Source organism: Callorhinus ursinus, unplaced genomic scaffold (genome assembly GCF_003265705.2).
Source record: "Callorhinus ursinus isolate GAN/ISIS: 27379988/994484 unplaced genomic scaffold, GSC_fseal_2.0 scaffold1, whole genome shotgun sequence".
NCBI classification, from domain to species: domain Eukaryota; kingdom Metazoa; phylum Chordata; class Mammalia; order Carnivora; family Otariidae; genus Callorhinus; species Callorhinus ursinus.
The window spans coordinates 22,262,065-22,284,666 of record NW_027397063.1 but is presented as its reverse complement, the minus strand read 5'-3'; the positions used below and the strand labels follow the sequence as shown (position 1 = coordinate 22,284,666).

At 35.7% G+C, this 22,602-nt stretch overlaps 1 protein-coding gene across 18 annotated transcripts in view; it reads right to left on the bottom strand.

Moving 5' to 3' along the window:
* The window catches only part of ROBO2 (roundabout guidance receptor 2), a 1,626,757-nt gene that overhangs the window by 319,135 nt on the left and 1,285,020 nt on the right, over window positions 1-22,602 (bottom strand). The window lies entirely within an intron of this gene.

The following is a 22,602-nucleotide window of genomic DNA, read 5'->3' as shown; positions in this document are numbered from 1 at the left end:
TGGAAAATACTGTTGAGCAAGAATATGGCTCATCTTCTTTGATGCTGGCTATAGCAACATTTTTCTAGATATGTCTCTTAAGGCAAGGGAAACAAAAGCAAAAAATAAACTTTCGGACTACTGTACAAAATTTCCTTTGCACAGCAAAGGAAACCATCAACAAAACAAAAAGGCAAACTACTGAACAGAAGATATTTATAAATGATTTATCCAATAAGGGGTTAATATTCAAAATACATAAAAAACTTATATAATACAACACCAAAAAAAAAAAACCCAAAAAATCCAATTAAAAAAGGAGAGGACCTGAACAGCTATTCTTCCAAAGATAGCATATAGATGGCCAACACACATTAAAAGATGTTCCACATCACTAATCATCAGGGAAATGCAAGTCAAAACCACAATTAGATATCACCTTACACCTGTCAAAATGGCCAGAATAAAAAAGACTAGAAATAACAAATGTTGGTGAAGATGTGGAAAAGAAGGTACCTTCTCATGCACTGATGGTGGGAATATAAATTAGTACAGCCACTGTGGCAAACAGTATGGAGATGCCTCAAAAAATTAAAAATAAAAATAGCATATGATCCAGTAATTCTGCTACTCAGTATTTACCCAAAGAAAACAAAGACACTAATTCAAAAAGATACGTGCATCCCTAGTTTTACTGCAGCATTATTTGTAATATCCAAGATGTGGAAACAACCCAAGTATTCATTAATAGATGAATGGATTAAAAAGATGTGGTACACACACACACACACACACACACACACACACACACAGGAATATTATTCAGCCATATAAACGGATGAGATCTTGCCATTTACACCAACATGGATAGACCTAGTGGGTATTATGCTAAGTGAAATAAGCCAGACAGAGAAAGACAAATACCATGTGATTTCATTTATATGTGGAAGCTAGAAAACAAAACAAATGGATAAATAAACAAAAAGTAGAATCAGACCTATAGAGAACCAACTGATGGTTGGGAGGGGAAAGGGAGATAGTGGTGGGGGGACGGGCAAAATGGGTGAAGGGGAGTGAGAGATACAGGCTTCCAGTTATGGAATGAATTAGTCATGGGAGTAAAAGGTACAGCATAGGGAATATAGTAAATGGTACTATAATAGCATATGGTGACAGATGGTAGTTACACTTGTGGTGACAACAGCAGAATGTATAAGTTATTGAATCACTATGTTGTACACCTGAAACCAATGTAACATGTGTGTCAACTATTCTCAAATAAAAAAAATGGAGAAAAATTGCTTACCTATGGAATCCGAGAAATTATATCAAAGACACACTTGCTCAGAGCTACTGACAACACTAAGATATTTCTAGTGTAATACAATCATACAACACTGTGGAAATGCTAGCTCTATATATAGTTGCGTGGCCTTTGGCAAAAACCAGAAATAAAGCTGCAAAGAATGACTTACACAAATTACAGCCTAGTCAGCTGATGAGGAAAAGAAGAAAAATTAGAAATGAATACATACATTGGGGTAAATCTCTTATCACCAAAATTGATTTTTGCATGCATCTTAGATTTTGTTTTGATTCAATAAATTAAATGAGTCAGAAAATGAATTTAAATCTACCCACAAAAATTCATAATAAAATGTATGGTGGATTACTTCTGCTATGACATTTCAATTCACTCATCAGAAGACATCTGATTACTCATGAGTGCTTATATTACATTAGCCTCTTTACTCATGACAAAAGGCTGTATCAGGACTAATCCATTATGGGCTTTTTTTTTTTTTCACTTAAAGCTCATCACTACTATCCACATTAAATTCTATATTTAAATGGTAAAATATTGAATTTGTAAATCTTGTGATATAATATAGAATTGTTCTAAATTATTTTTTATCTATCAGAATATTGAATAATTGTTCTGAAAACAGAGCTTGAGTCTTCAGTGAAACAAGATTATATAAAATTTGCAATACCATTTAATTTTGAGACATCACAAGGGGAAAGAAATGCACAGTTTTTCTGAAGAACCCACTAACTCTCTCTGGATTTTTTTTTTCTTTTTTCTAGAGCCAGATTTGACCTGAACAGCAAGATGAAGACACAGACAAAATCTTTTCTACTCATATGTCCTCAATTGTAGAGATTTGATATCCAAACAGAACTGGAGTCATTGTCTTGTTTCTTTATCTAATATTCTCGGTACATAAAAAAAAGTTCATTTCTCCTAAAGGGGTCTCCAAAAATATCTTTCTCAATTTAATTTCTCATAGGTTTTCAACTGGTTGCAATGTTCTATTAGATATGTAGGGAATATAATTTAATCCAAAACTTTTTTCAGAGACCATCAGACTATAAATAGGGACTTAATTTTAATGTTTAGATTTAGCTTCCTAACAAGAGAGTTAATTTTGCCATAAATGGGCTATAGATTTGAGTGTATATGTACTTAAAATGTGGTTTGTGATCCAATGAGAGAAATGTAAAATAAGAGGAGAATGTCTTTTCTAAACCACTGGAGTCATAGGAGAGGCCATCTTATTCTAAACAACGAATCTCTGGATGGCCATCCCACTACATAGAAAATGAACTTGAAGTTTTCAAAACCTTTTTAATACAAGAAAGAAAATGTCTTACTACTACTTTTCCCCCATTTTCTTTTACTGTGAAATGTCTATAGAAGGAGAGTTTATATTAAGGAATGAAGGCAATCACTTTTAGCATTAAAATCTTCTAAGTTTTACTCTTGCTGTTTTTCAAGTTTTATTGCTTCAAATATCAGCATCATCCCCAGGGCAGACACAAATGTGGTTCTTGCTGATATAAATGTCTGATTCTTCCTGGGATTGTCCAGAGCGATGTTTCATCTGGGTCATGGTCTCTAGAGATGAAAAGATTTACCTTTTGTCTTTTGCAGACAGAGCAATTGCTTTCACTCATGTGGGAAGGAAACCAAAAATACTGGTCTGGAGATTAATTTGAGAGCCAAGCTATTAGGAGTAGAGTTGCCAGATAATCAAATTTAATACAAATATTTTTATTTGTTAAATCTGGCAATCCTTTTTATGAGCCTTTCATCATCATCCAGTGGCTTCTTCCAGGAGAGTGCAGATGAAGGAATCTTTCCAGAAGCATGAGGTTGGAGGCACACTAGACAATTAAAAGAAGCTCTTTCTGCTCCTGCTAGAGCTATGTTATGTATGTCCAAAGCTGCTATTGTTTTGTAAAATAAGATATTTAAGGTGATAAGGTATCCATTTTGAGGTTGAGGAGGAGGTAGTGAGGATGCATTATTGAACATTTTTCAAGGATGACTAGAGTGAAAAGTGATACTCTATACTGTCAAATGCAGAGATAACGTCGTTCATACATGATGTTTTTGTTCCTGATGGGAGCAAGACATCAGTATGACATTTGATTTTCAAGCTAAGGTTTCTAAATAAATGCTGTAATGACTTTTGTTTCTAGGAGAAAGGAGAGCATATTCCTTTAATTCTTGTGCTAAATTGTGAGATCTCAATTAAGCATTTTTGTTATTATAGAACCATAGCAGGAAGATAAATTTCTCCCACACCCATACTGACATAAACAAGTTTTATGTTAGGTGGTTTATGTCTCCATCTTTTTCAAAGAATGATTTATTTTCAAAACTCAATTTGGCTTTCAGAAACTAGTTTATTGATCTACTAGAGAACTCATCTCTTGAAATAGTGTCACATTGCATTTTTTAAATGTACATTTAACAGATGCTAAGATTTTGTTATAGAGGGAACACACTGCAATTTAATATGAGATATAGTTCATCATATTAATCATACTTTATAATCTTAAATGTATACCTATACACTGCTTTGCCCAAATAATTGAATTCTTTAGAAAGATGTAGATGGATTTATATTTTATTAATCAAATTGTATTCCATATGTACCAAAAGAGGTCCCAATCAGACAAACAAACATGTGAGATTTTGTGAAAGGAAGCTTTTACCCAATTAGAATAAAGTAATATTTTGTAATTTATTTAAACAAGATTCTTTTAAAATCCAATACTTACATAAATATATCATTGGTTACTGAATAAATGAATACATTATTACACTACTTACTCTTTGAGCAAACTTGAAAACTGAAATAGAAAATACATTTATTTTCACTTAATATTTAAATTATTCTTTTATATCTATTGTGACTACGTGAAAGAGGAAGGGAAAGTAGGATGCTCTCATTATTTCCTCAATCCAAAATACTTCCTTCTTATTGATTTATTTTTATAACAATAAAGAAATTACCTGAAATAAATATATACAACATAAATTCCTCATTTTTTTTTCCTAAAATAGCATAAAGGATACATACACACACAAATTCTTAGGTAAATATTCAGGTTCATTCTCATTTAAATACTATAAAACTCATTTCATACTCCATTTGAAAAACTGGAAAAATTTATTTTTTTTAAGATTTTATTTATTTATTTGACACAGAGAGACACAGCAAGAGAGGGAACACAAGCAGGGGGAGTGGGAGAGGGATAAGCAGGCCTCCTGCCGAGCAGGGAGCCCGATGTGGGGATGGATCCCAGGATCCTGGGACCATGACCTGAGCCGAAGGCAAATGCTTAACAAGTGAGCCACCCAGGTGTCCCTTAAATTTTTTAGTATTATTTTTACATGAAAGTCTGGCAATTTTTCAAAATTCAAAGTAGTTGTTTGTTTTCTTTCTCTTTTCTTTTTTTTTTGTTGTGGCTTTTTTTGTATTTATGACAAATGATCATTTTAAAATTTGAACTTGGAGCAAAGACGTTATCCTTCATGCTGAGGATGTTTTTGTTTTGTTTTGTTCTGTTTTTTACCATAGGTTTTAATTCAATTTTGACAATGCCCATGTGAACATGGGTGAATTCACAGATTTAAATGTAATGTTTTGGAGTTGCAGATAAAGGGAGAAACCAAAAATATCTTAACACCACAGACTATATTCTTCTATACTCTTTTATGTCCCTCTGAGAACACCATCCCACAATGTGTCAGCTTATAGTGCTGACATATTACTGTGCATGGCACATTCTGGGACTTGGATAAGTAGGCAACCTTCAGTTTTATAGTCTAACACTAAGAAAAGCCATCAGGGTGATCCGCTAGGAAATCAAATGAGGCATGCTTCCACAAGGGCAGCTGAAATTCCTCGGTTTACACCTCTTGTAGGAATGCAGTGTTTAAAAATTCCACCATGACAATTGGATGTTTATTGTATATTTTAACAGCTACACTCGAAGGTTATTTATTTTTCAAATGTTGCAAAACAAGGGTCAAAATCTCCATAAAATCAAAGCAAAACAGCCATCTACTTTTATTGAGCAACTTTTCAAACATAACTGCTTAAACTAACTCATTACTGAAGACAACTGATAGAGTCCTTATGAGCAATAAACATTCCCAGGGGAGTCAAAGAGCTGGGAAAGTAGACTCTTTAAAGACCAGTTATAACAAAAGAGATATAAATAATGCAATATCAAGAACTGCATCTGATCATTTTAGTGTGGAATACTGCAGACTTGCAGATGCATTTGCCAAAAACTACATTTACCTATGTATTCTCTCCCTGACACATTACAAATAAATTGACCCCCCTCGTAAGAACACTCTTCTAAGCACAATACATAGATGTACATACCAAATTTATCGCACTGTTATTGGACTAGAAAAGATCAGATTTTCTCATACAAATAAAGTGAAAATGGTTCTTCCAATTTAAGGTCCGTAAAACACTTATTAAGATAAAAGCAGGTTAGTTAGCAATATTGGAATTTGTGAGATGCACTATGGGTGCACCAGAATGAAACAGAAATTTCAGTGATGGAAAATCATCCTCTTTCCCTCTTGATAGTATAATAACCTTTTAAATCATGTTTGACATTTGTAAGTTGAGTGAGCTGGCAGCCCTGTAAAGTCTATGTGGTAATATATGTGGTAAACCCTTTCTGGAGCAGTAATCTCATTGCTGTGTCTAACGGCTCTCACTTCATGTGGCCGACTGGGCCCCAAGAGACTTATTTGACTCAGCCTTTCTCGAGCCACTGGTTGCTAATGTTCCTTATTATGAGGAAAGCAGAAACGTGCCTTCAGGCAATGGCCACTCTGCTCGAGGTACAACCACCAGCCAACCTTCTGCTGAGCTGTTTTGTTTTAAACGATTAAATATGCACATGCGTTATACAAAGGGGGTTCTTTGCGCTTCAAAAAACAATATGACAGTGATATTTACTCTGCTCCAATTGCTAATCTGACAAGCTCCATCTGGTAAGCAGACCCTTTCTCTTCCTATCACCCTAAATCTCTGAAGGAAAGTGGACACTAGTGGCATATGCCCGTGGCTGGTCCTTATGCTTAATGAGGTAGAATATTTATAGGTTTTAACTTTCAGGACACCTATAAGACATGTTACTTGGTGTTGAGAAGGAAAGCTTTTCCCCTAAAGAGAGCTACATGGGTCCATTTTATATCACTCTTCTTCTCATTTAGAAATGAAGCCCAGCAATTTATTTCCTTACAATGGTGAAGTTGAGATTTAATTCTTCTGAAAACATTCCGTGATCTTCGGTGTTCCCAGAGAAATCTTAGCTTATCCCTAGTTCTTGCGCTTATATTTTTATTGCTGTCTTATCTATCTATCTTTCCTACTCAACTGCAAGCATTGTGAAGGGAAGAAATGTAGATTATTTCACACGTCTACATAGTAGCTGCTTTCTAACATTAGTCGCATGGATAAATGCAGACATTTCCACTCTGTTATAAACATGGAATATTTATATCATAGGAATAAATATGATGTCAAAATAATCCCTTTAATTTATCCCCAAATCAAACATATGGGTTATTTTTGCCTTCCACAGTTTATCAAAGAATTTCATTTATCTTGGCCTTTGTTACTCATTAAGCAAGTCACTCATTGAGTGTTCATTCTGTGCAATCTATATTCATATCTGAGAAATATTCTAGGAATTCAAATTTTCAAATTAACATAGTACCCTCTACATACAGTTTAACTTATTGTGCTTTGGGGGAGGAGAACAACAATTAACATTTATTATTTCACAGTTCCTGTGAGTCAGTTTAGAAGCAAGTGAGCACGGTAGTTGTGGCTTAAAGTCTTTCACAAGTTGCAGATCAATTTCAGCCTTTGTGGCAGTCATTTTGAGGATTGACTGGGGCTAGAAGAGTGGCTTGCAACTTGACCCACTCAGGTAGCTTAGCCAGCAGCTTGGTGTTGGCCGTGGTTATGGATTGTCAGTGTAGACCTGTTGTGCTTTGTAGCAGTATAGAAAGACGGAGGCATGGGGACACTGTTGCATGTTCCTGCCTAGAAACGAATGTGTATTCTGAGGGAATGAATAATGTCTATCATTGAATGTGGTAGCATATTAAGTCCCATGAATTCCAGGTATGGAGGGATTAAAATGAAAGGTTATTTGTTCATTTTATGGAGAGAAGTATTGGTGCTGTTTCTATCAGATGCTGATGAAAAAAAAAAAAATCTGAACAGGAAAGATAAAACATTCCCTCACTCAATTTGTATTTTATATACAGTCTAAAGCTGACTTTATCCAACTGGGATGTAAAGGCATCTGAGACTTCAGTTTGGAAGTGGGAAACAAATGATGAAACTTCCTTGGCCAGCATAGGGTCACTTTCTCAATATAAAGGTCATAGCCAGCACCTGTTGCTGCCTTCCAAGGACATATTTCAGCTATATTAATGTATAATTTTATTTATTATTTAGAGGATATTTAGCATATTTTCCAAGAGGCACTTGAAATTACAGTTGATTTTAAACCTTTCAGAATAATAGAGTGAGATGGAATATGGTAGAAGAGATTCGGAAATTTGGCATTAACCCTAGATTTGGGGTCCACAATCACCAAAACTTTTAAGAATTTCTAGCCCAAGGATATACATTAAATATATAGAAATATACACAGGTACACTTATTGGCTCATTGGTTTTATTTGCTTAGCTAGTACAACTCACAATTACTTAGGAGTGATTGTGCAAAGTGAAGGAGGTTTAGCCTAAAACTTATGTTCGATGAAGAGAAGCGAGGCTTTAGAGTGATAATAGTTATACTTAAATTAAGTGCTCACTCTGAACAAGGCACTATTCTCAGTAATTTACATGTGTTAGTTCAATCTTTACAACAACCTTCTAGGGTCAGTACTATTATTATCTTCATCTTATTAATGAGAAAACTGGCTCAGAGAGGTCAGGTAACTTGCCTGAGGACACAGAGCTCGTCTCTGCCAAAATTTAGCAGTTTAGCCAGTCATGTGTTTGGTGACCACCCTATGCCTCCAGTAGTTTTTTGAAGTTAATAATATTTGACAACTGGTTTCTAAAGTAAAAGGGAAGTCTCATTTTAGCCATTATTAGGACTACAAGGGGGGTCAGAAAAGGGAATTTTTCATTTGACTATTTATGACTATTTTGCAAATAAATGATATACAAAAACTATTTTTTTGTTCACATGTGAATTTAGATATCCACAATTATATGTGTGATCAGAACTCATTAAACCTTAGATGAGTGGATAAATTGATAAATGAATAAATACATGGATCTCTGTATAAAATATACCTATGTCAATTTATCATTATAAAGTCTACATACAAATAGTTAGAAGCCACTAGTGAGTACTACTTCATAAACCGCATTTTGCTAATGCAATTGATTATAGTATCAGCAATGATGGCTTCTGCTTAGCATCTCTCCCAGTCAACATTAGTAATTATCCTGACAACAATATTACTACTAATAACAACAACATAGTGGGGAGTCAGACTCTAAAAATCTTATGGAAAGTATGAATAAAAATATCTTTCGAGGGGCGCCTGGGTGGCTCAGTTGGTTGAGCGACTGCCTTCGGCTCAGGTCATGATCCTGGAGTCCCAGGATCGAGTCCCACATCGGGCTTCCTGCTCAGCAGGGAGTCTGCTTCTCCCTCTGACCCTCTTCCCTCTCGTGCTTTCTATCTCTCATTCTCTCTCTCTCTCAAATAAATAAAGAAAATCTTTAAAAAAAAATCTTTCAAAAATGTTGTTATCCTTTTAAATCAGCAATATATAATTTAAATGTTTAAAATGTATCTATTCTTCCAAAGTAGTTTAAGACAAGTCCCCAAAACCTCTATTTCAGTCAAATTGTATCCCCTGAACCTCTCCTATAAAGAAATTCTGGAGATAGCCACTCTCTAAAATATTGAGGTTTTAATGAAAAGGAAAAAAAAAAAAAAGAGAAACAACAAACTAGATGGAGAGAAAGAGAGACAGTGGAAAAATAGAAGGTGACATGGTTCATTAAAAAGTAAAGAATACCAAAGGCACCTGGCTGACTCATTTGGTAGAGTATGTGACTATTGATTTCAGTGCTTTGAGTTCAAGCACCAAGTTGGATGTGGAGCTCCCCCATCACCCAAAAAGGGAAAGAATACCAAATGGCAAAATGACAAGGTTTAATGTACCACAGTTTCTTCTTCTTCTTCCCAACAATATTTTCTTTCAGCCTGTTAGCATCAGTATCTTGTGTAGCATAACAGAGACAGAACTAAAAATTCCAAAGACTGATACAAAAATAACCTCTTTAAAATTAGAAAAAAAGAACAGATGGGTTGGGCTGCTACATTCATGCTTCCTACATTGTACTAAATTGAGTTAGAAGGAATAATCATCTCTTGGGGTCCCTGCCTAAAGATCTAGTTAGGGCCTGACTCTTAAGCTACTATTGATTATCTTCAATTCCGAGTGGCTGATCTATAGACTAAATTAACTGTCTAAATAACTCTTTCTTAGAATATATTTTGGAATATGTAAGACAGTTTTGCAAATGATAAAACTCGAGGCACAGTCAATAGCTTGAACAAGAGCAATAACAAACGTGTGATTTCCTTACTGTACTACATATTAAATTCTGTATCAATTTCTTTTTGGCTCTGAATCTATGCTAATCTGCAAAAGTGATTAAAGTTACAGCATATGCATTGCTACCCATGTTGTGTATGCACAATATATAACATGTATGGCAGATTTATATGTTTATGGGTGAAAGAATGAGTTATTTTGTTCCAAGTATGAGAATATGATGAGTGTTATGGAAATATTTGCATTCCATATTTATTTTCACAACTCTGTCTTTTTCTGTGTCACCCAGGCTCAAAAGCTTTGAAGTAACTTGGAGTCCCCATCTCCCTTCTTTTAATTCCATCTAATTGGCAGACCTTGCCTGTCATTCCTCTGCTCTTTCATCTGTGTCATAGTCTTTATTCTTACAGCTGCTTCTCAAAATCCCACTCTCAATTAGTCTGAACTAAGATTTTCAGCCATGACTTAACACACCTCTAGGCTTTCATTCTTTGTTGTCTCCAAATTACCCTTGGCTCTCTCCTAAATTGTTATCCCTAAAACACATCCTGACAACCCATGCCACCTCTCTCTATTCCAGTGTCCCACCCTCCATTGCAATGTGAATTTAAACAACACTTAGCCTAATATTTTAGGTTTACCTGGATGGAATTCTAATTCACTTCCCTAACTTTATTTTCAGTGTTTCACATTCAGTGAAACACCACTGATTTTATTCACACGTGCCTCTCTTTTCTCTCTTTCTAAAACGTTTCCTCCTTCTTCCTCACCATTCACATCCTACTTATCATTCAAAATCTAGTTCAAATTCTACTTTTTTGTCTATGAAATTTCCTTGACTCTCATAATTCTATTCACCACAAGAGATGAAAATAACACCTCCGTCTTCTCAGATTTCCTGGCTACTGATCTATTCTCGACATTAGAACAGATTTTTCATAATCAGTGTTTCATTGTAATTATGCTCACATTTGTCTTATCTTCCACACCAATTATAAGCACTTTAAGGGCATTGATTATTTTACTCTACGGCGCCAAGCATGCTGACATGTACATAGGAGGCATTGATGAATGCACGAATGAATGCATGAATGAATGAATGAATGAATTTGTCCATAACAGAAAAGAATTTGAACTCGAGTCTCCTAAATCCCCATCGGGGTGTTCTGTTCACTCCTCTGCTGATGGTAACTTGCTTTTTAGTCAGCTGTGACTATGACAACGCACTACCTTCAACATTATACTTTCACAGTATCAAATAACCCTCATTACAATTTTCCATGACTGATGTAAACCTTTCCCCACTGCAATTCAATCTCCTTATATTTTCCCCTGGTCTGAAGGCAACATGACAGGGTAAGAAGACAAAAGCCCTGTGAGTTTAGCAGTCTGGATTCTAGGCCCAGCTCTCCCACATTTCTTAGCTTGGCAAATCAGTTAGCCTCAGTTTCCTCGCTTGTTTGGGCTGTATGATTTGGGAGTTCCTTTTCAGCTCTGAAATTCCGTGGAGGTGAAAGGCATAATCTGCTAGCCTTGACCTTTAGAAAATCATTTTACATGCCTGAGTTCCTAAGAATTATTATTAAATGACTCTGTTCTTTCCTGGTGCTAGCTGGTATGGTTCTAATACTCATTCTGAGCTCTAACATTCAAACTTCATCTGAATATTGTTCAGTTCATGCTGAGAATTTCCCTACATCTGTGTCATAGCCCTCAGAATTTCCCTGGAATTCTTCACCCAAAAGGCTTCATTTCCCTATCACTGAATCCTTTGATGGTTTTAATGCCATTCATTATTTGGTTGAGGAGGCTTTGCTGAATAACCCCCAAGCTTAATGCCCTGCCTCCTTGGGTAGCCACCCATTGACAGACCCATGCATCTGCTGCCTGGTTTTTCAACCTTCTTGGCACTTGTCCAGTGACTCTTCTTACTCCTTCTAACCTTCTTAAGTATGCCTCTTCATGTCAATGCGCCTTCTATCTCAGACATGGTCTGTTTTTCTCCTTTCTACCCATGTTCAAGGTCTGTTTCCTTCCCTTTCTGTCCTGTACAAACTTCTTTTGCTTCTTTTGTTTGCCAATTTTTTTGTCTTCCCTGTACAGACCCTGAGTGTTCACTAGGGTCTAGAAAAGCAGAGGCATTGATAATACGGTGTGGACTTGACATAAATATGAGAAAATAATCAGAACCAAGTGACAGAAGCACAAGTGTTTAAAGTTAGATCTTAGAGGACAGACTATTGAAAATACAATATCGTAAATGTGCTCAGTCTATGGCAAACTTCCGGAGGAGGCAGGGATTCTGTCATCTCGTTGCAAGCATTCTGGAAGCTGTTTCTTTTAACTGGATCTGCCTTGAAAGAAATCATCTCGGTTCCGTGACAAGGGTGAACTTAAACAAATACCTTAGGGTACTCATTGTAATTTCCCCTCATTTCCAAAACCCAAGAGATTCCTGTTCAGTCTGAAGATCAATGTGCCCAAAGTTTAACTAAATTCAAAAAGATTTATCCACTAGATCAGTAATTATTAACTTTAGCTGAACATTAGAGCCATCTATGGAATGTCAGAAATTGTGCTGAGATATCACACCTAGGTTGACTGGTTTGGGCCTAGCCATCAGTATTTATAAAAATTTCCCTCCAGTAGTCATGAATCATGTCCTTTGGCATTTATCCAAAACAGTTAAAAACTTATATCCAAACAAAAACCTGAACTTGGATGTTTATAGCAACTTTATTCATAATTGCCAAAACTTGGGAGTGACCAAGATGTCCTTCATAAATAAAGGACAAATGAACTGTGGTACATCTAGATAATGGAATACTATTCAGCATTAAAGAGAAATGAGCTATCAAGGCATGAAAAGACATGGAAGAAATTTAAATGCATATAATTAAGTGGAAGAGCCAATCTGAAAAGGTTACATACTGTATGATTCCAACTATATGCTATTCTGAAAAAGGCAAAATTATGGAGACAATGAAAGGATCAGTGGTTTCCAGGGATTGCTGGGGAGTGAGGGGTGATGAGTTGTAGAACAGAGAATTTTTAAGGCAGTAAAAATATTCTGTATCATAACATAATGATGGATACATGTCATTATATATTTGCTAAAACCCATAGATTGTATAGCAAGAGTAAACCATAACATAAACCATGGACTCTGGATGATAATGATGTGTCAATGTAGGTTCATAAGTTGTAACAAATATACCCCTCTGGTGGGGGATGTTGACATCCGGCTATGGACCTGTAGAAGCAGGAGATATATGGGAAATCTCTGTACCTTCCTCTTAATTTTGCTGTGAACTTAAAACTGTTCTAAATAATATACATATCTATCCTAAGTAATTGCCATGTGCGACTGAAGTTGAAAACTCATTCTGGCATAGAGCCACCTCTGGTGGCTGGGAGACCAGAAGGGTTGGAAGTTCATTTAGTGACTGTTTAAGAACCATCTTGATCTTTTATAAATTTTCCAGCTTTGTGATAACGTAAGACTGAAGAAAAAGGAAAAGCTTTATGTTTCTCCAGTGACCAATGATCTCAAAAAATTACTCCTGTTCATTTAAAAGTACAGGCAAGTCAAGAAGTCAAAATATGAGAGAAAAGGAAAGTCAACCCTGTTCACGTTTTTTCCGGATGAAAGGTGGGAGGTGGGAGATGTCTAACATGTCTCCTACATGGGTTGAATGGCTTCCCATTTTGATTGAGCAAAGACCTAACTCACTCTGTGTCTTGGCCTTCAAGGCCCTGCACAGCCTGGCTTTTTTCCTAGCTCTTCAGTCTCATGCTGCACACGCCTGTCCCCACTCCCTCCTCTCTTTGCCTTCCAGAGCAGTAGCTGACCTTTCAGGCTTATTAAGGTTTTGCCATGGTTCATCTTACCACAGGCCTTTTCCGTCTGCCTAGAACATCTCCCCAACGGTTCTTAAATTTTGCTGTGCATTAAAATCACCTGAAAACGCTCAATGCCTGGATCATACTCTGAACAATTAAATCAGATTTTCTGGAGATGAGACCGAGGCATCAGTAATCGAAAGAAACTCAAAATTCCTAAGTTCCTTCTGATTTGCAGCAAAGTATGTGACCCAGTGTCCTAATGTCCTCAGTTCATCTGCTTGACCTCCAACAGGAACTTGGGTCTTTGAAAATTTTCATTTCCTAAGAAAACTTCCTTAATTCACAATCTGGCTAATAACTCTATGTAAAATCTCACAGCACCAACCCCCTTTCTTCATATCACAGTGTTAATTTTATATTTATTAGTCGGGGGTATAGCCTCTATTCCAACCTCTACACCAGACTGTACAATCTACGTAGCCAGTGACTATATCTGATTTTGCTAACCAAAGTATCCCCAGTTCCACAAGAACAAACAAACAAAAACAAAATTTGCCAATATCCAGACTCTTAAATTCAAAACATATACAGGTTTAATCAATTATCTGGTCTTCACACAGATTTGTAGTGGTGCCATAAATATATTGACCATTAAGCTTCTAACTTTTAATGCTAACATTCGTAGATCTGATTTTACTGGCAAAATGTTAGTCCCCATAATAATATAATACAGTGTTATCACACTTTTCGATTCTGGACCCAAGGTATAATCATTTGTATGCATAGGCTTGAATCATCCCGAGTCTCCTTTATTTTTTCCTCAGTACAAATGAATGCAATCCACTAATTGTAGATTTGCTGTAACACATTCTGTTAATGCAGTTGTTCAGGAAAAGTGTGATTACATTTTTGTTTGGGTGTATTTTGTACAAAATCTGCCACATTGAAATTTTCCTCAGCTGTTGGTTCACAGAGGGTGTCAGACCTGTGGGCTGTCACATGGTCAAATAAGGAAAACCGCACAACAGGCATGAAAATTAGTATTGCATAAGCACAACCATAATGAAGTCTAATTGCTTTGCAGTGGCGGTTACTGTAAGACCCCAGACCCTCACCGGTCTTCCGTGAAGAAAAGTCAAAACAATGAGAATTTTTTCCCCAAAAAACTTGTATGCTTTTAAGCATGCTGGCTTAACATGCAAATACTCTATAGAGATGTTTGTCCCTTGCATGTTTTTGCTCTATACTATTATCTCCCTACCTTTATCCTTCTCTATCCATTACCATCATCCTTTCCACACGCACATTTTTACTAACAACTGTTCATCTGATTCTTGCCATCTAAACTAGCTCCCACAATTTCTAAAAGCAATTTCATGCTCAGTCAGTTTTGCAGTCTGTATTTGATCTTAGTGTAAAAAAAGAAAAAGAACAAAATTCATCACTACACACATAAAATAACCCTGTTCTTCAATAAACCCAAGAACTAAATGGGAAACCTAAAAATTTTTCATGAACCTAAATTATTACACACCAAGATACCCACTTATAATCAAATTTGGAGTGATTCAATGAGGATCAAATAGCCAAACGCTCATTTTATACATAATATTGTCACTGATCCTAAAGGGAAAAAAATAAAATAAAATCTGTGTGTGGTTATTTGGTCAGTTTCATTCATGCTTATGTTAATTTAATTCAAACTTTTCAAGGAACAATGACTGTCAATTACATTAAATTATACTCTCGGGTGAGGCCTTGCAAACATGTGGATTACAATCTGCAAAAGAAAAAGCAAGACATCAAAGCATTTCAGTGATCTGAATTGCAGTCATCTTTTAGAATGGCATCTTAAGGAATTTTAAGAGCAGCAGAATCTATGAGTGGCTCCTCTCAAATATCTGAAATCCTCTAAAAATCCCTGTGCCACATAAATAGCCTTTTGCTGTATGTTTCCTTAAGTTTTATTCTTGCCAAATCAATAATTTGGATTCTGACAGTCTAAAGATGTGAAAAAAAATAACGTGCTTCAAGATTTGAGGAAGGAAAATAAATTCTGGAAGTATCTGGGGATTGCATGTTTCAAAAATAATCCCAGCTTTATTTCTTTTTTCTTTTCAATCAAAAGGAAATATATCATAAAAGCATTTTGAATTTAAAAAAAAATAAGGGGTTATTGGCTTGAAGGAATAAGAATAATTCCTGCAGCTGAATTTAGAAATCCATTAAAAGATAATGTTAAAACAATATCTGCCAATTTGAAAACTGTGCTGCAAATCCGTTTTATAAGATTTTTTTAAGGGCACAACTCTATAGGGAGCATGTGCTCAGAGAGGGGTTTGTGGGCATTTATATGTACGTTGTGTGCAGATAGCCATACTTAACAAATACTCATGGGTTTATTTCAAAAGTAGAAGGGATTGCATGATGAATCAGTTCCATAAAACAATGGCTTATGAACTCCAGATGTAATGCTTTTGCACTTTGTCTAATAAGCGGAGGGATTTGTCAAAGAGAGCCTGTTTTCTCAGAGAGCCCACATGAACATCAACCTCTATTTTTAATCTGTTTAGAATTCCAAGTTGTCTTTCGCTGGTACAGAGGAATCAAGAGTGAAACCATTTGCACCTTATATCTCAGCAGCACATTACTCAACATCTAGTAAGGTCCAAAGTTCTGAAATATAATTTAAACAAACTCCTGGCTAAAATGCAACAAACAAATAAAAAAAAATTAGGAATGTTTCACATAGTTTTCAGAGTACACGTCAAGAACAATAGACTAAATATTTATTTAGCACACTCATGTGAAGAGGGAAAACCACATGGACAAAATGGAAAAAAATAAATTTCAGCATAGTTCAATACATAAACACTCCTTTTTAAATTCCTCTCAAAGTGACAAAATGAGTGTAAGAAGAGTCTACAGTGATGATGTCAAGAAGGCAATTTCATAATATTTGCAAAAATGACATTGTCTCATAATTTCAAGTCTCCATGCTTCCATAGGTTCTTTGGGTATTTTTAATTCACTTTATTTATCACTGTGGAAGATGTTCAAGATACATGATTCACTTAGTGAAACATGGTATAAGATAATATCTATAGTAAACTACCAATTTATAAAACACAAAGCTAACTGCATATGCACAGATTATGCACAGATGTTAATGGAATGGGATGCTTAGGGGTTAGAGTGGGAAAGAGACTTAATTTTCCCTACATAGCTTTTATATATATATTTTTTCATAGCTTTTATTTTTTTTGGTTTTGTACTAATAAAGCATTATCTTTTTAAAGATAAATAAAATTTAATGTTAAAAATATATTTGATTACTATTATAAACCTAGCTCTCGATTAAGACATTTTTGGTCTTGTTTTCATGGAACATGTATATATTTTAGGAAAATGAGTGATATGTACAAAAACAAAGTAAAAAACAAAAGTTTGGAAAATAACACAACAATGAGTATATGATATGGAGTAAATGAGATCTATGAGTTCCATAAAGGTTACAGTATCTTAAATACTTAAGAAAAAACTTCATGTGGGGTGCCTGGATGGCTGTCAGTTAAGCATCTGCCTTAGGCTCAGATCATGATCTCAGGGTCCTGGGATCAAGCCCGGCATCAGGTTCCCTGATCAGCAGAGAATCTCCTTCTCCTTCTCCCTCCTCCCCACTGTTCATGCTCTGTCTCTGCCTCTCTCTCTCTCTCAATCAAAAAAATAAAGTCTTAAAAAAAACAAAACAAAAACTTCCAGTGAAATTAGAGATTGTAGGATCTTTAGAGAGAAGGAAAAATAAAAGACCAATTCTGTCAAAAATCGCAATTCAGAGCACCATATGGAGACAAGGGTGACCAAAGCAAAGTCCCATTTGATTAGTGGTGTATGTGTGTGTGTGTGTGTGTGTGTGTGTGTGTGTGCATGCACGCACACGCTTGAATTGGTAGACTGCATGGAGCTGTGGAGAGTAATGTCCATGTAAGTGTGTAAGTGCTGAAATGAGGTGACTGGATCCAATGGCAGAAGATTATTCTTTTCATGATTGTTGAAAGCAGTTATTTGATTTCCTTTCCTTTTCTTTCTTTTTAAAAACTTCTTCTTGTAATCATTTTTTAAACTCAATTATAAATACCTAAGTGAAGTACACAAATCATAACTGTTCAAATCAATGAAGCTGTACAAAGTGAACACATCCACATAACCTGTCCCTAGATGAAGATCTGTAACATTACCAGTCTCCCAGAAGTCTTTATCATGAATACCCTTCCCCTATACATGCACACCCAAGGTTACTAATATTCTGCTCTATCACCAAAGATTAGTTTTCTAGTTGCACAATGTTAAATAAAGGGAATCATATCACACAGGCTCTTCTGGGTCTGGCCTCTTTCACTCATTATGACTATCAGATTCATGCATGTTGATGCATATGGCAACACTTGACACAAAAGGGTTAACCTTTTTAGTCCTTTTGGCTAAATAATTACACATATTCATTAACCCAAGTGTAAAGCATGGAAGTGAGAAAAGGTTAATTAGGCATAAAATCTTTGATTTGTATTGCACTTTACAATTCACCTTGCTACATATTTCTTATTTCATTTGCCCTATACAATAATACCAGCTATTGGGAGATATGATTAGCACTTCTATTATTATCATTATTATTTTACAGATAAGATTAGAGAGTTTGCTTTACTTACTGAAGGTTTTATTTAAACAGAAAGCAAGGGGTTAATTGTCATTCACACCCAGGCTTCCACCTTCAAAGGACATGTGGCTATAATACAAAACCACATTATTTACATTATTATCTGAATAAAGAAAATGGAAAAACCCATTTCTCAGCTTCCATGACCTATCATTATTCCTTAGAAAATGTGATGCCAGTGCTGGGTAACATTTATGTTGCACCTACCACAGGTCAGACCTTCTCCTAAATGCTTATATTCTCCCACTTAATCATCATAAAAATCATTATGAAGAAGGTACTATCATCAGCCCTACTTAATAGTTGAGAAAACTAACACCCAGAGAGGTTAAGATAATTTGCCTAAGATCACAGAGTGAGCAACTCTATCTAGTTTGGTAAACTCCAGTACAGAGCTAGATAGTAAATATTTTAGGTTTTGTGGGCCACACTGTCTTTGTTTTGCCTATTTAGTTCTCCCACAGAGAGAGCCCAAAGGCAGCCACAGACAGTAAGGAAATTAATGGGCATGGCTCTGTTACAGTAAGGCCTTATTTCCAAAAACGGCCACTGGGTCAAATTCAGCCCACTGGCTATAGTTCGCTGATTCAGTCTATCAATGCTCACAGAATACCTGAAAACACTACAATGCAAATTCTGAGTAAAATTTAATTTTGCGGGTGAAGCTGGAGAAACACTTGCCAAACATAACTATCAAAACATGTTGCAAAAGTAAAGCAGAATATATCTGAACGCAAAAGCATCTAGTTAGCTCGAGTCCATCCTAACTAGCTATTCCATTGTGGGTGATTTGAATCCATCAATGCAAGTGCGCACAGCACAAGCCAGAATCAAAGGTAAGTGAAAATGAACTTCCTTGACAAAAAGTTAACCTTAACCTTTCCTTACTAATTTTATATACGGAACAATCTTTATTGTAGAGCTTGAATAATCAAGAGTTGTGAAAACTCTTATATCTGGCAAAGGCTGGATTTCATTGGTCTGGGAGTGAGTAAAGAAAACCAGTCAGGTAGGTTCAAAAGACCCAAATACATAGAACGAAATTAAAATGTATGAATATATCATCATGTAATTGAATGGCACAATTTTCATCATTTTAAGGAGTAGTGGTGAGTATATTTTTATTTTAGAGATAAAAATGTGCCTTCCTCATCTAAAACAAGTGTGAAGAATAAAAGCCCTGCCACTTTTTTTTGCATTTTTTTATTTTATTATATTATGTTAGTCACCATACAGTACATCATTAGTTTTTGATGTAGTGTTCCATGATTCATTGTTTAACACCCAGTGCTCCATTCAATAAGTGCCCTCTTTAATACCCATCACCAGGCTAACCCATCCCCCCACCCCCTCCTCTCTAACCCACAGTTTGTTTCTCAGAGTTCATAGTCTCTCATGGTTCGTCTCCCCCTCTGACTTCCCCCCTTCATTTTTCCCTTTCCTGCTATATTTTTTTATTTTTTTAACATATAATGTATTATTTGTTTCAGAGGTACAGGTCTGTGATTCATCAGTCTTACGCAATTCACAGCGCTCACCGTAGCACATACCCTCCCCAGTGTCTATCACCCAGCCAGCCCATCCCTCCCAAAAGCCCTGCCACTTTTATAAATTGTATGCTTTGCTTGCCCTTGTCTTAGAATCCAGTTTATTTTTAAAACAAACATTCTGAAAATCTTTGATATCACATTCAGCAATCCATCTGCTCCAATGTAAATTCTTTCAAGTGCAGGTGGCCTCTAACGTCGTGTGAGAGCAATTAATGAAGTTTTAAATCTCTTGCTCTTTCACGCTCGGCTGGATGGTAAAAAGGGGTCATCATCTTTTATTCTCTAGCTTAACAGTATACACAATTAGATATTTTCATGCATTTTTATTTCCCTTTTAGATACATATATTATACATGTTTTCTGGGTAGTTCCAGATGCAGACCAAATAAACTCACCGAAGAATGATGAAAATATTAACATATACTCTAGGTTATATTAATAATGCTTTAAAAAGAAAAAAAATGTTGTAAAGAAAATATTTCAATTGGCCATGACTGTCATTTGTATTCTCAAGATTATAACAGCAACTAGAGTAAAAAAAAAATAATAATAATAAGGAAAGAAAGCTTTTTACACTAACATCAATTGTTTAATGGAAAAGTCCCCAAATCAGATATTTATTATGTTTCATTTCAGATGCAAAACTTCTCTTCATGTGTTAGTACTGCATTCACTCTAGTTAAATAATAATTCAATAGCAGATTTATAAATTAATTGGACCTCCAATTTTTCTTTTTTTTTTTAAAGATTTTATTTATTTATTTGACAGAGCGAGACACAGCGAGAGAGGGAACACAAGCAGGGGGAGTGGGAGAGGGAGAAGCAGGCTTCCTGCAGAGTGGGGAGCCTGATGCGGGGCTCCATCCCAGGACCCTGGGATCATGACCTGAGCCAAAGGCAGACGCTTAACGGACTGAGCCACCTAGGCGCCCCCCCTCAATTTTTCTGATTATTCTATTATGCTTTGAGCCTAACGGTGACTCAGATTAAATTATGCTTAAAATAAAATGTATTAGAGCTTGTTTAATTTATGACCTTTTTCGTGTAGATATACTTACTGTATTTTGCTAAGTACATTGAGAATTAAGTTGTCTCACACTGAACTTACATTTCATAAGGCATGGATGGTGTGGATAGCTTTGTGAAGAGCACATTTGTTTGTTTTAACCTTGAATACAAAATTTGTGCTTCTGCTTTATATAGAGAAATATGTCCTCATCATTAAAGTTGAATTTGTATATTAGAATATGTCATTTATAGTAATAATTATGGAATTATAGTAATAATTCAGTAAATGCTGAAGACCAAAAAAATAAAGTTTCTGAAGGAACTGTAAATCTTGTCGTTCTGGAGACCTGCACAAATAGTATCTATAATGCCGGTTAGCTGTCATCCAACACTATACCATAGTCTATACATACATATAAATTATATAAAAATTATATTTTCATGTTAATTTAGTTATTAAAAAAGAAATTCAGTCATAAAAAGAGGGGCAAAACACTACACTAATGAACTAAATGGTTGAATTTATTCTTATTTATTTATTTTAAAAGAAAGAGGGAGGCAAACCATAAGATTTTTTTTTTTTTTTTAAGATTTTATTTGACAGAGAGAGACACAGCGAAAGAGGGAACACAAGCAGGGGGGGTGGGAGAGGGAGAAGCAGGCTTCCGGCTGAGCAGGGACCCTAGGATCATGACCTGAGCCGAAGGCAGACGTCCAATGACTGAGCCACCCAAGCACCCCTACAATGGTTGATTTTAAAAGCTTGTAAGGGCATCTGGGTGGCTCAGTCGTTAGGCGTCTGCCTTAGGCTCAGGTCATGATCCCAGGACCCGCATCAGGCTCCCTGCTGGGCAGGAAGCCTGCTTCTCCCTCTCTCACTCCCCCTGCTCATGTTCCCTCTCTCTCCGTCTCTCTCTCTGTGTCAGATAAATAAATAAAATCTCGAAAAAAATAAAAAAATAAAAGCTTCTAAAATATATTCACTTTTAAGTATATTTCTAGTACTCTTTTTCTTTCTTTTTACTTATTTTTAATACAAACTAAAATCTTAATATAGAGACTTAGAAGAGTTATTGTCTAACCGGAGACTTGCTATATTGAAGTCAGAAAATATTTGTGCTAAAACTGTCTAGACGATACTGTTTGCTTTTTTGTTTTTATAAAAAATATAATTTTTTAGAAAGTCGAAGTCTGGTTTTAACAGAACAAAGTTCCCTGAAAATTTCTCAGAAAATAAAACTTAAGTAAACAGCAAATCTGATCTGGACAACTGAAGACAGAGTGCAGGTAGACTCATCCACTGTCAGTTGTCATGCTCATAAGAAAATGGAAAATTGAAGCATCTTTTGCTAGGGTTTAATATGCAACCACGGAATGGATGCTTTTTCTAGTAGGTTATATTGGAAAGTGTAAGCATCATCCATAATGCCCTTTCTAACCTGACACCTGATAATCCAGCCATCTTTATATTCCACTTGATTTCGACAGAAGCATTTGTTATTTCATGTCTTTGCCTATTCTGTTCCCTATACCTGGAATACTTCTCATTCCTCGGTTTCTACTCTGCTCAAATGT